Source organism: Lissotriton helveticus, chromosome 6 (genome assembly GCF_964261635.1).
Source record: "Lissotriton helveticus chromosome 6, aLisHel1.1, whole genome shotgun sequence".
Taxonomy (NCBI): Eukaryota; Metazoa; Chordata; class Amphibia; order Caudata; family Salamandridae; genus Lissotriton; species Lissotriton helveticus.
Window position 1 is genome coordinate 1469131697 of NC_136067.1, and position 18554 is coordinate 1469150250.

Below are 18554 nucleotides of genomic sequence, written 5' to 3' on the forward strand. Positions count from 1 at the left end.
TTTAATCGAATCGGCGAGGGAGAGAGAGCAGTTTAGCGCATTAAGGTCGGCGATCCACAATTGGATGGGGAGAGGGTTGTTTTTAAGAGAGAAGAGGATGATCTCAGTTTTGTTCGGGTTGAGTTTCGGATGATTGTTTTGGAACCAGGTCTGGATCTTGGTTAAGGCCGTGTAAGGTGCAGGATATCAACAAGGGATTTTATTTTGTAGTACAATTGGGTACCGTCAGCATATAGGTGGTAGTTGATTTTTTCTTGTTTGAGTATCCGGGTAAGGGGTCCCATAAAGAGGTTAAAGAGAGCGGGAGAGAGGATGGATCCTTGAGGGACTCCAAGGGAGACAGGGGTTGGGTTAGAGAGGCAGTTTTGTATTTTTATTGGCTGGGTTCTATGTTGAAAGTAGGAGGTGAACCAATGAAGTACAGTGCCACTGAGGCCAACGCAAATTTTGAGTGTGTTGAGTAGGGCTGGGTGGTAAACTGTATCAAATGCCGCAGAAAGGTCAAGAAGGTTGAGAAGGTAGGTCTCGCCCTTGTCCAGGGCTAGGTGAATATCATCGACTATATTGAGAAGCGCGGTTTCCATGCCGCACCCATTGTGGAAGCCAGATTGAAGGGGGTCAAGCAGGTTGAACGTGTCAATGTGTTTGTCCAGTTGGAGGAGGGCGCATTTTTCCAGGGCTTTGGAGAAGAGGGGGAGGTTGGAGATAGGACGGAGATTATTAGGGTCAGCATACTATCTACTAAGCATTTGCGGTTGCATGGAAAATTACAATTTCAACCCCCTTTTATTGGTCAATTTTCTATCACGAAGGTAATGAATGATGCAGCTGTCAAACTGACCTTAGCACCACTTATGAAGATTTTGTTTTTAATGAGGCTCTAGTTATACCAGTGAAGAACCATACTAGTCTGGTGCAGCTAGCTTCATTGCAGTATGTTTCAAACATGAATATGAACTTTTTAGATTCCTTGGGACATTGAGATACACTATAATATTTAGTGGATTGGAAGGTATTCGGCTCTATCCTGGGGACCAGCTACACAAATGTATACACCTACCAAACAAGCCCAGCACAAAGACTATGCCTGGTGATGGTACTGTCAGGAACAATAGCACTGCATGCATTACTTGTGGTAAGAGTAGGAAAGCATTTGTTATGGAGGCCATTCAAGGTAAATGAAAATAGCACAATAGGCACCAGGGATTTTTTCATTTTATGTATATAGAGGTGGGGGCTGCCCAAAATGGGCATGGCAATGCCCCCAACCCCCAAAAATTCCATTGTCTTTCTTCCCCCTGAGGATGGATGCTGATGGGGGCAATAGGTCTGCCCCTGAGGGGGGGGGGCAGAAAGCACACTAGGCAGCAGGGATTTTTTTATAATGAATATAGGGGTGGGGGATGCCCCAAAATTGGCATGGCACCGACCTCACGCCCCCCCCCCAAAAAAATGTCCACAGTCTTTATGCCCCCCAGAGAGGCAGATGGGGTAATGCCCCCCAATCTGCCCTCCTGGGGGGTGGCAGAAAGCATAGTAGGCACCAGAGATTTCTTTTCAATGTATTTAGGGGTGAGGTGGCCCAAAACGGGCATTCTAATGCCCACACCCAAACAATAATTCCTCAATGTATCTGCCCGAAGGAGGTAGATGGGGCAATAGCCCCTGATCTGCCCTGGGGGGGGGGGTCAGAAAGCCCTATAGGCATCAGGGATTATGTCAGCTAAATTTGAGGTACGTAGGGGATTCTGGGAAGGAAAACGTTAGGGGATCCATACCACCCACACATCCCTGGACTCCCCCGGGTGTCTAGTTTTCAGAAATTTCTGGGTTTTGTAGGTGTCCCTAGTTGGCTGCTGAGCCCAGGCCAAAATCGCCGGTGCCCCTCCTGCAAAACCAGGTTGTTTTGTGATAGGTAATTTTGTTGTCTCCACAATACGTTTTGGGCCCTTGCCTGTCGCAGGTACTTGGCCCACCCACACAAGTGAGGTACCATTTTTATCAGAAGACCTAGGGAAACGCTGGGTGGTAGGACATTTGTGTCAGCCGGGTGATCCCACAACTTTCCCACACAGAAATGCGAGAAGAATGGGATTTCTTCAGCTAAATATGAAGTTTGCATTGGATTCTGAGTAGTAAAATGTTCGTAGATCCATGCAAGCTTAACCTCCCTGGACTCCCCTGTGTGTCTAGTTTTTAAAAATGTCGGGGTTTGGTAGGTTTCCCTAGATGGCCGCCGAGCCTGGGGTCAAAACCCCAGGTGACTCCCCTTGCAAAACCAGGTTGTTCTGTGATAGGTAATTTTGATGTCCCCACAATACGTTTTGCAGAACAGGAGAAACTACAATAATATATCTAACACTACACTCACCCCCTTTCTGACTGACCTCCATCCCCTCTTTCTGCCTGATGTAAATGAAGCTGCTCTAGGCCTGTCGGCTGCTCTCTCTAATGCTGTGGACATGCTAGCACCCCCTAAAAAACATTATTCGGCCCGGAAAAGTCCCTCGTCACCCTGGTTCTCGGAACATCTTAGATTACTACGGCAGAAATGTAGACAGAAGGAGAGAGCCTGGTATGCCTGTCCTGACCCCCAGGGGAAAAATCTACATAAGTCAGCCCTGAGAGAATACAAAAAGGCCATAGCTGAAGAAAAAAAGAACTACTTCAGCAAGATCACCACCTCACTGAAATCATCTAGAGAGCTTTTTAAAATCATTGACACTCTGTCAACACCCAAAGTTATCGAAACAGTGAATGAGTCGCAGGAGCTCTGCGATGATATCGCAGGCTTCTTCCAATCCAAAATCTCTGACATTTATGTTTCTCTCAAATCCCTCAATACTGAACTGGATGCCAATAGGGCACTCTTGCCCCCCCTCCTCCTTTTCACACACTGAGACCCCCGAATTGGGCCCCTCGTCTAATTTTTCCAACTTTCCACATCTGAAGCAGGCCGAATTAAATCGCCTCCTTGATGCCACCAAATCATGTTCACCTCTTGATCCATGTCCTCTAAAAATCTTGAAGTCCTGCAGAGAGACTGTCCTTCCTCCTCTCTTGCAGGTCATGAACATGGCCATTGATGAGGGGTCTTTTCCAACCCCTTGGAAATCGGCAGTTGTTAAGCCCCTCCTAAAGAAACCTTCCCTAAATCCTGAAGTTTTAAAAAACTTCCGGCCAATATCTCTGCTTCCAGCCCCGGCAAAGATACTTGAGGCCCATCTTAATTCTCATCTGACTACATATTTAGAGAAGATGGGTCTTCTTGACATCTCCCAGCATGGGTTTCGTGCTGCCCACAGCACCGAGTCTGCCCTCACTGTCGTAGTTAACAACATCCGCTCCGAGGTGGACAGAGGGCAGACCGCATTATTGGTGCTACTTGATCTTACGGCAGCATTTGATACCCTGTCCCCTTCAATCCTGGTAGACCGGCTGAAGGGGATGGGGTAGGGGGAAATGCCTTGAGTCTTCTATCCTCCTTCCTCTCTCAGAGACAACAAAGGGTCCAGCTTGGTAGTTTTCTGTCTCCCTCCCAGGCCGTGCAATGTGGGGTTCCTCAGGGCTCCTCCCTGAGCCCTTTGTTATTTAACATGTATGTAACCCCACTTGCTGAGGTAATAAGGTCTTTTGGGTACCAAATATTGTCCTATGCAGACGATACCCAAATTATCATTTCCACCACCTCACCGACCAAAGAAGAGGCTGCCTCCAAATTTCGAACTTGTATGGAAGCAGTCTCGCAATGGATGGTGCGTAACTACTTAAAGCTCAACAGGGAGAAGACGGAGGTCCTAGTCTTTGGAGAAAACCACGACATCTGATCCGAAGACTGGTGGCCCCCTTCTTTGGGAGACTGCCCCCAACCTACCAACTCGGCCAGGAACCTTGGTGTTCTCATAGACTCTGCCCTCTCCTTTGACCTTCAGGTTAACAGAACAGTATCCACCTGCTGTAATACCATCCGCATGTTGAAAAACATCGCCCCCTACCTGTCATCTGACGCCCGCAAGCAGTCAACAGTCGCCCTGGTATCTTCCAAGCTCGACTATTGTAATGCACTGTATGGGGGCATAAACAAGAAATCTCTCCATCGCCTTCAGATGGTCCAAAATTCTGCTGCTAGGATGGTCCTAAAGCTACCCAGGCTATCATCCGCAACTCAGGCCAGGAAGGATCTCCTTTGGCTACCTATACATTCCAGGATTTCCTTCAAGCTCATCTGTTTGGCCCACAGGGCTGTGTTTGGCTCTGGCCCTGAAGGTATAAGGACTCTTGTTAGTCCCTACTCTCCCAAAAGAACCCTCCGTTCATCCTCAAGAAATCTGCTTGTCATCCCCAGATTTAAAAAGGTGAAATGGGGAGGAAGAGCCTTCTCTACTCTGGCCCCTAAATTGTGGAACAGTCTCCCCCCCCCGAACTCTCCAACCAACCCTCTTTGGCGACTTTCCGGAAGCTCCTGAAGACTTGGCTCTTCTCTCAGGCTTATTAAATTATTTTTTCTGTATTAGTATATATGTTTATGTGTGGACTGTGCCTTGATGCCCGTTGGGCTAAGTTCGCGCAATATAAATAAACTTTCATTCATTCATTCATTCATTCATTCATTCAATACGCTTTGGGCCCTTCCCTGCCGCGGGAACTTAGCCCACCCGCACAAGTGAGGTACCATTTTTATTGAGAGACTTTGGGGAATGCTGAATGGGTGGAAGTTTGTGGATGCACACAGATTCCAGAGCTTTTCTTCACAGAAATGTGAGAACAATGTGATGGTTTAAGCTAAATGTGAGGTTTGCAGGGGATTCTAGGTAGGAATACGTTGAAGGATCCACACATATCATACCTTCCTGGACTCCTCCAGGTGTCTAGTTTTCAGAAATGTCAGGGTTTGGTAGGTTTCCCTAGGCGTCGACCGAGGCTGGGGCCAAAAATCCAGGTGACCCTCCTTGCAAAACCAGGTCGTTCTGTGATAGGTCATTTTGATGTATCCACAATACGTTTTGGGTCCTTCCCTTCCGCAGGCACTTAGCCCACCCACACAAGTGAGGTACCATTTTTATCGGGAGACTGTAAGAATGCAGGGTGGGTGGAAGTTTGTGGATGCACACAGATTCCTAAACTTTCCATCACAAAAATGTGAGATAAATGTGATTTTATCAGCTGAATGTGAGGTTTGCAGGGGATTCTGGGTAGGAAAACGTTGGGGGATCCTCACAGGCCATACCTCCCTGGACTCCCCCAGGTATCTAGTTTTCAGAAATGTCATGGTTTGGTAGTTTTACCTAGATGGCCACCAAGCCTGGGGCCAAAAACCCAGGTGACCCCCCTTGCAAAACCAGGTTGTTTTGTAATAGGTAATTTGGATGTCTCCACAAATATGTTTTGGGCCCTTCCCTGCACTGGCACTAGGAACACTCATACAAGTACAATACAATTTTTATTGAGGATGAGAATGAATGATTTGGAAACAAGACTTCGGTTAACTCAGTATGAGGCTTTGGAAGAATGGGAGACTGAGTCATTTGAACGAGAGTAATGTAGAGGTGGTAATACATATGGAGGATTTTTTCCCAGATATTTGCGTGAGCCACGCGAAGGTCAGATGAAGCAAAGGAGAAGAGCTATGGTATCAGAAGGTTTATACCCAGTGTTAATGGCTGAGGAACAGTCAGGAAGCAAGTGTCAGGAGAGAAAAAAACACATAAATGTGACAGGATATGGTGAATCAAATGAAAAATTATTGGAGGAACGTTTAACTAAAAATCCTGCACCGTATCAAGAAGGACCCAGTAGAGTCACCCCAAGTGTACCAGTAATGGGAACAGCATTAATTCCTCACATTTTACATGATACGTCAGCTAATAGGGTGCTTCAAGATAATGGGACAGAAGCCATAAGTAAAACTAGGTAAGAAGTAGTACAGAAAATAAGACAATTGAATTTAAATGACTATAGGTCCTGTTGTCCCGTTATATGGAAATAAAATGAGTTGGCCAAAACCTCAAGAAGTAACAATTCCTTTGTGTAATCCCAGAAAAGAGGTAATAATATTGGATGAATAGGCTAGTGAGTGCGATTCAGTCATTTCATTAATGTACCTTCCAATAAGGGAACCTTTAACTGAAACTCCTAAAAGAGATACAACCCAGAAATCTGAAAGAAAAAGGGTCTATGATACCTTTAGGAACTAGAGAATCGACAAGAGTCACTCCAGAAGATTTAGAAAGATGGGTACAGGGAATAGAAAAACGAAGCTCAACACCAATGATGTTAGATATTTACAGATTGAAAGTGGAGTTGGAAGAGATGATAGCTGGAAATGTGGGAATAGAAAGGTCGAACCTTTACAATGATGACGAGTTGTTGTTTATGTGTAGGAGAATAACCAGAAATGCAACACTGTTTCATGAGAGATTGACAGAAGTTGCTTCAGAGATTGGAGTAGATATAGGGAGATCAACATAATTACAGAAACCATGTCAAGTGGAGTTTACTGACAAGGATTTGGAGAATATGAATGTGTCTGATAAAAGATTACAGATAAAAGAGTTAATGAACACTTTGCAGATGTGGGGAGACATTGACAAGTGGAGGACTAGATGGACAAGGAAGGAGGAAGCACAAGCAAAGGGAGCATCATCTGCATTCTTGCTACAAGAATCAGAAAAATCTGAGAGATTGTGTCCCATGAGAGAGGTTCCTGGTGGTGGATATGTTCATGTTCCATGGAGTAGATAGGATATTTTGTCATTTACAAACTATTTCCCTAGGTCGAGAGAGAAACCTGTTGAATGGTAAAAACAGGTTGAAAGATTTATGAAAGTTTTGAAGGTTCTGTTGAAGTATCTGGATGGTTTGTTTGATATTGTAGTACCTGCTGACTTATGGACAGAGTGTAAGATCACAGTTGATTGGCCAAGTGAGGAGCATGCTAGAAGCTCGAAAACAGGGGCACCCTCAGGGGAGGTGATGAAGTAATATCACCAAGTAATTACTTTTCTGAAAGGGAAAATCCCTCCTAAAGAAAGAGATTGGGTAAGGATAGATAGAACAACTCAAGAGCCAAATGAGTCTGCACATGCACATTATGAGCGGTTACTACAGTATAGTATAGTGGATTTGAGAACATTGGTATTTACAGGTAGTCAATATGGTTTCGGGGGTTATGCACGACTTTGGTCAGCTCTGGATGCAGAGGGGATTTCTGACTTCTTCAGGATCTCCTATAAGAAATGACAAAAATGTAAAAGAATTGTTGGAAGCAAAACAATTGCCAAAGGAAATAGCAGTGTTCAAGTGTGCTGCTCACCAGTCAGGAAATGACTATGTGGTGGCAGGTAACAGATATGCTGACCAAATTGCTCAATATTGTGCAAGAAATAACATGGCACTTAACAGAAAAGTTTAAACAAGTGAAATCCGCTGCCAACCTATGTTTTTCTCAGCTCTGGAAACATGGGATGAGGTTATACAATTGCAGGATGAAGTTGAGACAAATGAAAAAGAAAACTGGATAAGGTCAGGTTGTGAAAGAAGCCTAGAGATGATGTATGGGTATACACCGATAGCAGACCAGTCATATCAGATTGCTTACTCTCTCAAATGGCAAGAATGTATCATGGGGACACACATGTTGGCAGGGACGCAATGATTAGACTATTCAGACAGACTTAGTACAATCCAAAGTTCAGGGTAGTCGCAGAGAGTCTTTGCCAAAGATGTTTGATCTGTCAGCAGTTAAATCCAGGCAGGAAGACAGTGGTCAGTTGGGAAAATATTGGAAAGGCAGAAGAACCATTCACAAGACTGCAGCTTGACTTCACAGAGCTGCCTCCCAGCAATGGAATGAAGTAAGTCCTTGTAATAGTGTGTTTGTTTTCACGATGGGTGGAGGCATATCCCACTAGGATAAATGATAGTTGCTAAATTGCTGTTAAGAGAGTGGATTCCTCGTTTCGGTTTCCCAGTCACTTTGGAATCAGATAGAGGACCTCATTTTAATAATGAAATAATTTGATTAATCTGTGAAGCATTCAATATTGAACAAAAATTGCACTGTGCATACCGTCCAGAGGCTTCTGGAGTAGTTGAGAAACTAAATGGCACAATCAATTCAAGGTTATGGAAGGTGTGAGCATCCACATCACTGAAATGCCAGATGCATTGCCTGTTGTGTTGATGGGACTCCGAAGTTTTCATTGACAGAAAAACAGGATTGAGTCCACATGAGATACTCATGGGAAGGGCTATAAGACAAGCATTTATTCCTGGACATAAAATGATGAATATAACTGATGATCTGGAATTAGACTATTGCAAAGGATTGGCTGACCTAGTGCGTTCTGTCTCTCACCAGGTTGGAGAAGACGCAGTTGCCAGACCGCCAACACAGGCGCAGGATTTAAATCCTGGAGACTGGATGGTAGTGAAGAAACACGCCAGAAAGTTGTGCCTAGCACTCAGGTGGGATAAACCACGCCAAGTCATACTGGTCACTACCACAGCAGTGAAGTGTGCAGGTTTACCCAATTGGATTCACACCAGTTATACCAAAAGAGTTCCAGGCCCTATTGAAGAAGAAGAACAACTGATTGAACCAGTTGAAACAGGTGAAGGTTGTGAAGTGGAAGAATCTAGAGTGATAGATTCTGAAGTAATAGACGAGGAACAACCAAGCACACGTCAGGAGGGTTGGATATCAGTGATTGATATACCTGAAGTTGTTATTCAGACAAGAAGAAGAACCAGATTAGAGAGACAGGAAAGTAGTAAGGATCAGATAGGTGTAGAAGAACACGCTCAGGAAGAAGTGAACAAAGCTACTCGAGACCCTGAGCAGGACCAGACAGAGAAAGAAGAATATACTCAGGCAAAGGCAAACAGAACTATTGAAAGACCTGAGCAGGGGCAGACAGGAAAAGAAGAACACGTTCAGGCAGCAGAAGAACAAATTGTAGTAAAACCTGAACAGGACCAGTTAGGAGAAGAAGAACAAGTTTGCGCAGAAGAAGATCAATTTGAAATGAGACCTGAACAGGATAAGATAGAGGAAGAAGAACAGGTTCAGGTGGATGAAATAACAATAATAAGACCTGAACAGGAACAGGTAGAGAGTGGTTCAGAACAAGAACAGATTGTGCCCAGACATACTGAAAATAAAAGAACTCTGAAAAAAGACGAAGAGGGTGAGAGTGCAGTTCATGTTAAAAGGGTCAGAAAAGGTGATAACTGGCTAGGTGGAGTGAAAAGATTGAGATACTATCTGAGAAAAACAAAAGAAAGACCAGAGTAAGTGAATGGGGTTACTAGCCAAACTCAGTCTCTAAACAGTCAACTGTGAGAAACACACGGAGAAGCTCAAGACTGAGAATCTTGAACAATAAATACAAGGCCCCTAAGTGGACCTATGTAATATTAGAAGAATTTGAGAATTTATAGCCTGATTCATCATTCTCGCGTTTTGCGAGCCCCTAATAGCGATTCATAACGAATCGCTATTAAGGACTTGCAAAACGGGATTCATGTAGGAATTGCATAAAGAAATGCGATTCCTACACATTCCTTATTTGCGATTAGCAAATTGCTAATCGCAAATAAGGAATAACTCCCCATTCATTCCTATGGGCCAAAAGGCCCATAGGAATGAATGGGGAGTATTCCTTATTTGCGATTAGCAATTTGCTAATCGCAAATTAGATAGCAATTTAAAGGGTGCCAGGGGTGTCCAACGGACACCCTGTAGCACCCCTTAAATGCAAATTGAAACAGGTGTTGCGCACACACATGTCCAAAGGACATGTGTGTGTGCAACATGCAACTTAGAAAAATGCTTTTAAAAGCATTTTTCTAAGTTTTCGCTATTACCACGAGGTTTGACCTTGCGGTAAATAGCGGGCCGAAATTGCGAATTCGCAATTTTTAAATGGATGATGAATTGCATTTAAGGAATCTCAAATAGAGATTCCTTAAATGTAATTTCTCGCAAAATAGCGAAATCGCTATTACCGATTTTTGCATTTGGGATGATGAATCCCAAATACAAAAATAGCGCTCGCAAAGGGCCAGATTCTCAGAATCTGGCCCTTTGCGAGCCGATTTCGGCTTGATGAATCAGGCTGTTAGACTTAAGTAAGGAATCAGAAGAAGTAGATGCTACACAGATTGATGAAAGAAAATTGAGACCACCTTAAAAACAAGAGTGAATTTCCAAGTAAAGAAAGAAAGAGGAGAAATTATCTTCTGAGACTAAAATGGTGAAAAATGAAGTCGCTGAGCAACCGAAACAAAGTTTAACATGAAGATGTTGTAGAGCTTGCATATGTAGTATTTTATTAGTAATCTCAGCATGGTTATTTCTAACAGTGGCAGTGCCTTTACTGATGATAACAAGTAAAAAGAATGATACAGTTACTAATAAGAAGACAGCTACAATAAAAGGAGATAGAATAGAATTAGAAGCAGCAGATGAGACAGATTTTCATCACACAGTAGTATATAATAACACATCTTTGAATGATTTTACAAAATTGTTATTTCAACATGTAGATACAATGGAGATTAGTGATTGTTATGTCTGTATGAAATTACCAGCGTCAGTATCAGAGGGAGTTACATATCACCATTTACCCTTAACACATGGTATATCATGTAGTGTTCTAGCAAGTATGTTTTATGCGACAGGAAAACTTCAGTATTATTATTCAAAATTAGATGTAATATTTTCAGAGCTTCCTATTCAAAAGAATATGGACCCGATCCACAGAACTAACTTAAGACAAAATCCTAAACTTACCACCATTTTGGTATTCACAGAAGGCACTTACTCAATTTCGTATTCACAGAAGGCACTTACTCATTTCGGTATTCACAGAAGTTAGGAGTCCTAACTTTAGGACTCCTAAATGCCTTCTGTGAATACTGAAAGTCTTAAAGTTAGGAATTTTCTCAGTAAAGGAGTAGTAAAGTTAGGACTATACTAATGATATTCGCCCGTGGTCAAATCATAATTTCTTGCGTGGCAAAGCTCACAACATTCAACAGAGAACCTTCAAATTAATACAGGTACAACAATATCCCTTCTTTCATTTTACATGTTTTATTTATTTTTTCATTAGTTTATCAAAAATATTTTTTCTTTTAAATCTTTTCTTGTGTGTACATCATTTCATAAACATAGATGATGATCCAATTCATATTAAAAATTACAGTGAAAAATACATTGTGTTGTAAACATAAAGTGCTTTACAATAAAAACTGACACCCTGTTTGTCACACACCAACCAACATACACACTTACTCATACATACCACTTGACAGATTTACAAATTCAAGAAAACAATTTCTAAGGCTGAGGTGACACAGATATTATTTGTGCGATTTCCACGCCAGGTCTACGCGCGTTTCGGTGGGTTCAGACCACCTTCCTCAGGACCAGACCAGAAAGAGTTTCGCTCTACTCTCTTTGTGTGTGTACAGGGTACCTTAAATTCAAGAACACCTAACTGTGTCCAATGTCTTTTGCGTGCAGGTAACAACTTTTCCTTAGAGATAAATCTAAAAACATGCCCCAGATTTATTGTAGCGGTGTGGTTTTGGGGACTATTCTCTATTTTTGTATATATGACCAATTTAGACGATCGTACTGATGAGGTTTCCACTGTTGGTTCCTCCCAGTTTTATCTTACATATGTCACTTTCAGGCGGTTCTTGCTTTTAACGTATAGGGACAGATGAGGCAGTCATTTCTCTGTAGTTCTCATTTCTGAACACCTTTATTGGTTCAGATGAAGGTGGAATCTTCGGAGGTAGTTTTGTTCATATATTTGGCCACAGTTAGCTTCTTTAAATTCTTAACTCTCGAAATTAGCAGAATCTTATTACGATTTTAGAGCCGATATGTATGGTCCTCCTGCCTCGCCACTCTTATTTCGTCCCGTGTTGTAGTAAAGTTAGGACTCCTAATCCTATCTTTAAGACTTTCAGTATTCACAGAAGGCATTTAGGAGTCCTAAAGTTAGGAGTCCTAACTTTACTACTCCTAAACTGAGAAAAATCCTAACTTTAAGACTTTCGGTATTCACAGAAGGCATTTAGGAGTCCTAAAGTTACGACTCCTAACTTCTGTGAATACCAAAATGAGTAAGTGCCTTCTGTGAATACCAAAATGGTGTTAAGTTTAGGATTTTGTCTTAAGTTAGTTCTGTGAATCGGGCCCTATGAATCCAGTACTTAGTAGTTAAGTTGCACAGTTCATGGGTTAGTTTTTCTTAACATTGAAATCAATAGATATAGTCAAGGCACACAAGAATAATTTGACATGTATATTACATGAAGAAGAGAAAGTGTTTTTGAATTTAGGTGAGGGAACGAGACAGGATTTCCGAAAGAATGCTGCTGAACAGAAAACCCGATATACCACCATGGCCTGGGAAAGAGGGAATTTATACAACTGGCAAGGCTCATGCTGTGATGTCCCTGAACTTTGTGAAAAAGGGGAAAACCTGCCTCCATAGGTTAAAGCCAGATTATAATAACGTATTTATTGGTTCCAGTGAATGTGAACATAACTTCCTAATTTTGGGAGGTTGGGACTGAAAGGGGGAACTGATCCAGTATTTCCTGGGGTTTACTATGTGTGTGGGAATAATGCTGATTATAAGTTGCCTGTACGGTGGTACAGAAGCTGCTACTTTGGGATAGTATTTCCGAAAATGTATCATGTAAAAAGAATCACTGGAAACAATGAAAACACTAATGGACTAACACGAAGAAAGAGAGCTAGTTTTTCAGAAATAGTATGTGATATATTTGGTGCATTGATACCTTCAGCGGGAGTCATTCTGAATTCACATAAAATTTGTAAATTGTCAACAGTAGTTCATCGTCTCTCAATTGATACTGATGGGGGTTTCTTGATGATAAACACGGAAATGGTTGCATTTAGGTCTATGGTTTTACAAAATCGACTTGCGCTTATTGGCAAAAGAGGGCGGAGTCTGTAGAATGCTGAAAGTTCAACATTGTTGCACTTACATTCCTGACAAAAATAAGGAAATTAGAGGGTATATTAAGAATATTACAAAACTTCAAGAAGATTTGAAACCACTGGAGCTTGACAGTGTATGGGAAAGACTAACAAAGAGTATCTCTTCAATAGGGCCTTGGTCTTCTGATTTAAGGAAAAGTATTTTAGGTCATTAGGAGGAGAATGAGAATGAGAAATGCTGAAAGTTGGCATCTGGTTGGGATGGGTAATTTTGCGATGGCTCAAAATGCCATCAGAGAGGGGATTGATGGAGCAAGGACTCATAGAAAAGAGACTTGCTCCGGGCAATCCACACCTTTAAGTAACTAACAAGTTATTAAAATTGTTTTGTGTAAAACAAATGAGCACCACATGAATACGCGGGTTAGTGAAGCTTGCTTATGTGTTTACTAACGAGAATCACATGAACGAAGGACTAAGAGCACTCTAAACAGGGGAAATCTTTACTGCGCATGCGTCAACTGCATCTACGCAGTATGACGAGGGAAATTCTTGAACATGAGCAGAAGACACTAAAATGGAGTCTTGAAAACTCCCATGCATGGCATCTGCCTGTTCGAACTAAATCGAGTGGGTTTTACTAAAGCTAACGCGGGATAAGTCTAATAAATAAACTGGGATAGAGTAGAGTTGGTGGTATACAGTGCGACCATTTTATTTGTGAAAGTTACATCTGTTTTTTGACTTATCACTAGTGCATATTTGGGCCTCTCATGTATGACTGAAGTATGCAGAGTATAAGGAAGACTGCGCATGTCCACTGATGCTGATGAAGAATCGAATGCAGAACCTGCAGCAGAACTTTCTATCCTAATTTAATTGGGTTAGATCAGAAGATTTGCGGAAGAATCTCGAGGAGGAAGAGAGTGTCAGAGAGGGGTGCGACTCAATCATCTGTCTTCTAGAGAGGTCATCTGTCCTGTCCTGATTCCTGATTCCTGTCCTGAAGTCTTTGTCGCCTGACCTATCCCGGGGAACCCTTATCAGCCCTTTGGCCAGGGGGTTGGTCTTCACACCATTCTTGGTAATTATAATTTCAGGCTATTTGCAGAAGTTCTTTTCTCTCTGTCCTCTTCCTTTCTGTGCATTGATCATTGCATGCGTCCACAGTATATGTTTGATGATTAATTAATTGAATTTTCTCTCCTAAGAATGATGGTGATTGCACTGTGTATTTGAGATGGTTCACATGCGCTTGAAATTTAGATAAAGATTTTAAACCTTCCTGAGTCTGTGATTATTTACTTTTAATGTAGAAAAGTTAGAGTTATGTACATTGTCACCATCAACTAGTTCAAATAATGGTCCATCGACCAGAGGAAATAACTACTTGATCAGTGAAAGGGTTAGTTTGAGATGAACAAAGGTGCCAAATAACTAATCCTGAAATTATAGAAAATATACATATAAACGTTGACTCCAGCAGTTTACTCAGTATTGTGTGTTTATGGGCCTAGGTGAGTATATGGTAGTGGAGTATCTGTTGCTGTTGGTAGGCCGCTGGATCACTAGGGTACAAAATCCACAGCTAGGCACATTGAAAAAAAAACGGTCAGTTTTCACTGGAAATTTGTGATATGTCCACGTTGCGTTTTTGGACCATTTTCTGTTGCAGGCACTAAGCCTACCCACACAAGTGAGGTACCATTTTTATTGAGAGGCTTTTTTACAGAGTTTAAGGTTTGCAAGGGATTCTGGGTAACAGAACCTGGTTAAAACCACATAAGTTACCACATCCAAGATTTCCCTGAGTGTCTAGATTTAAAAAATGTATAGGTTTGCTAGGTTTCCCTAGGTGCCAGCTAATCTAGTGTTCAAAATCCTCAGCTAAGCACATTGCAAAAAAAAAGGGGTCAGTTCTCCCTAAAAAAATGTGATGTGTCCACGTTGCGTTTTGGGCTGTTTCCTGTCACGGGCACTAGGTCTACCCACACAAGTGAGGTACCATTTTTATATGGAGACTATGGGTAATGCGGGGTGCATGGAAGTTTGTGGATCCACTCAGATTCCAGAACCTTCCATCACAGAAATGTGGGGAAACTGTTTATTTTGACAAAGTTTGAGGTTTGGAAGGGATTCTGGGTAACAGAACCTGGTGAGAGCCACACAAGTCACCCCCTCCTGGATTATGCTGGATGCCTAGTTTTGGAAAAATGTATAGGTTTGCTAGGTTTTTCTAGGTACCGGCAGAGCTAGGGTTCAAAATCCACAGCTAGGCACATTGCAAAAAAGGGTAAGTTTTCACTCAAAAAATTTGATGTGTCCATGTTGCGTTTTGGGCTGTTTCCTGTTTCGGGCACTAGGCCTACCCACACAAGTGAGATACCATTTTTATCGGAAGACTTTGGGGAATGCTGGGTGCATCGAAGTTTGTGGATCCACGCAAATTCCAAAACTTTCCATCAGAATTGTGAGGATTGTTTTTTTTACAACGTTTGAGGTTTGCAAGGGATTCTAAGGAACAGAACCTGGTGAGAGCTACACAAGTCACCCCATACTGAATTTCCCTGGGAGTCTAGTTTTCAAAAATATATAGGTTTGCTGGGTTGCCCAAGTTGCCAGCTGAGCTACGGTTATACATCCACAGTGAGGCACATTGCAAAAAAAGGGTTAGTATTTAGTGGAAAAATGTGATGTGTCCACGTCGCGTTTTGGGGTGTTTCCTGTCGCTGGCACTAGGCCTACCCACACTAGTGAGGTAGCATTTTTATTGAGAGACTTTGGGGAATGCCCGGTGGGTGGAAAATTGTGGATCCTTGCATATTCCAGAACTTTCAATCACAGAAATGTGAGAAAAATTAGTTTTTTTGACAAAGTTTGAGGTTTGCAAGGGATTCTGGGTAATAGAACCTTGTGAGAGCCACACAAGTCACCTTATCCTGGATACCCCTGGGTGTCTAGTTTTTAAAAATGTATAGATTTGCTAGATTTGTCTAGGTACCGGCTGAGCTAGGGTTCAAAATCTACAACTAGGCACATTGCAAAAAAAGGGTCCGTTTTCACTGGAAAAATGTGATGTGTCCACTTTGCGTTTTAGGCTCTTCCCTGTCATAGGCACTAGGCTTACCCACACAAGTGAGGTAACATTTTTATTGCAAGACTTCAAGGAATGCAGGATGCATGGTAGTTTGTGGATCCATGCAAATTCCACAACTTTCCATCACAGAAATGTGAGAAAAATGTTTCTTTTTTTCACAAAGTTTGAGGTTTGCAAGGGATTCTGAGTAACAGAACCTGGTGAGAGCCACACAAATCACTCTATCCTGGATTCCTCTGGGCGTCTACTTTTGACAAATGTACAGGTTTCCTAGGTTTACCCAGGTGCCGGCTGAGCTAGGGTTAAAAATCCACAGCTGGGCACATTGAAAAAAAAAGGGTCCGTTTTCAGTCGAAAAAATGTGATGTGTCCACATTGCGTTTTGGGCTGTTTCCTGTCACAGGCACTAGGCCTACTCACACAGGTGAGAGCCACATTTTATCTAGAGACTTTGGGAAATGCAGGGTGGGTGGAGGTTTGTGGATGCACACAGATTTATGAACTTTCTATCAAAGAAATATGAGGATTTTTTTTTACAAGGTTCGAGGTTTGCAAGGAATTCTGGGTAACAGAACCTGGTGAGAGCCACACATGTCACCCCATACTGGATTCCCCTGTGTGTCTAGTTTTAAAAAATATATGGTTTGCTAGGTTTACGCAGGTGACGGTTGAGCTAGGGTCCAAAATCTACAGCTAGGTACATTGTTAAAAGGGTCTGTTTTCACTTGAAAAATGTGATCTGTCCATGTTGCATTTTGGGCCATTTCCTATTGCTTGCACTAGGCTTACCCACACAAGTGAGGCACCATTTTTATCGGGAGGCTTATGGGAACACTGTAGTGTAAAACAACTGTTATTACCTATTGAGTTTCCATGCAGTTCTGCACTTCAAATGTAGGACAATGTGTAAAAAATGTCACTTTGAAAAATGTCCTATCATTCATACGCTAGTATGGGTACCCACATTTCGGAAACGTGCAAAGAACTTCTGCTTTTAAACTGAATACTTTGTACCCATTTCGGAAATACATAGGTGTCCCTGATACCTATTTTTCACTCTTTATATTTTACCAAATGAATTGCTATATACCAGGTACACAATGAAAAACCATTGCCAGATGCAGTTCAATTATTGTCTTTGGATTCCTCGGGTTCTTGGTGAACCTACAAGTCCTACATGTCTCCACGATCAGAAGGGTTCAGTGGATGAAACAGTACATTGCTTTTAAAAATCTGTCATAATTAGAAGAAGTTACAGGTGAAAACGTTGGCTCAAATGGCTATTTTTCATCTCATTTTCAATATTTATTTTCAACAGTTAGTTTTTATTAAAAAAACTTGAAGGATCTACACATATGACCCCTTGATGAATTCAGAATTTTTTCTACTTCTCAGAAATGTTTAGCCTTCCGGGACCTATTATTGCTTTATCACCCATTCCTACCACTAACTGGAAGGATGTTAAAAGCACAAAAAGTAGCAAAAATACGCTATGTCCCAGTAATATGCCAACACTGTGTAGAAAATGTTGTTTTTCTGACAAAAGTCTGCCTGTCCCTGAATGCTGGGAAGATGGTGATTTCAGCACCACAAGCCCTTTGTTGATACAATTTTCAGGGAAAGAACAGACACTTTCTTTTGCAGCACTTTCCCCCCATTTTAAAAAATAAAATAAAAATGTAGCTGTATTTTGACCAAATTTCTGGGTTCCCTCCAGGGGAATTCACAAATCCTTGGTACCCTTAAAATTCCCATGATGTTGGAAGAAAAGGACACAAATTTGCCTTAGATACCTTGTGTGGGCAAAAACCTACAGGGGCTTAAGCCCAAACTACCCCAAATAGCCAAAAAAAGGCTTAGCACGTGGGAAAAGGGATAGCAGCGAAAGAGTAAGAAGAACTTTTTGCTGTCGCCGAAGGACCGAATCGCAAATTCGTATTGTGTGCGACAGCAAAAATGCTTTTCTTGATGTACAAACACCCAAACTGTGATTCTCTAGAAATGTAGTTTGGGTGTAGAAATCACTATTTGAAAGGGGCTTGTTTAGGGAGTCCCTTCAAAATAGCAATTTCCTGTGGTATCAAGGTTTTGCGACCGAAATGTGGTTGCAAAACCTTGATAATTTACCACCAACACATAGTTGGTGGAAATGCATTCACAAATTGCATGGAGTGCCCATTGAACCCCTTCCTCTATGTGAATGTTGTAAACACATTTTGTAAGAGCAGGCAGTGGTTCCAAACTGCCTGCTCTTAAAAAATTTAAACAAAACGTTTTTTTTTTGTTGAAACGCATCCCGTTTTTCTTTAAGTAAAATGGGATGCATTTTAACAAAAAAAATACTTTATTCAAAGGCAATCACTGACGATGGTCTGTGCAGACCTCAGCAGGCCACCTTCCCTTGGATAGCAGGCATTCCTAATAGGTCGCAAACTACGACCTACCTCATTAATATTCATGAGGTAGGTC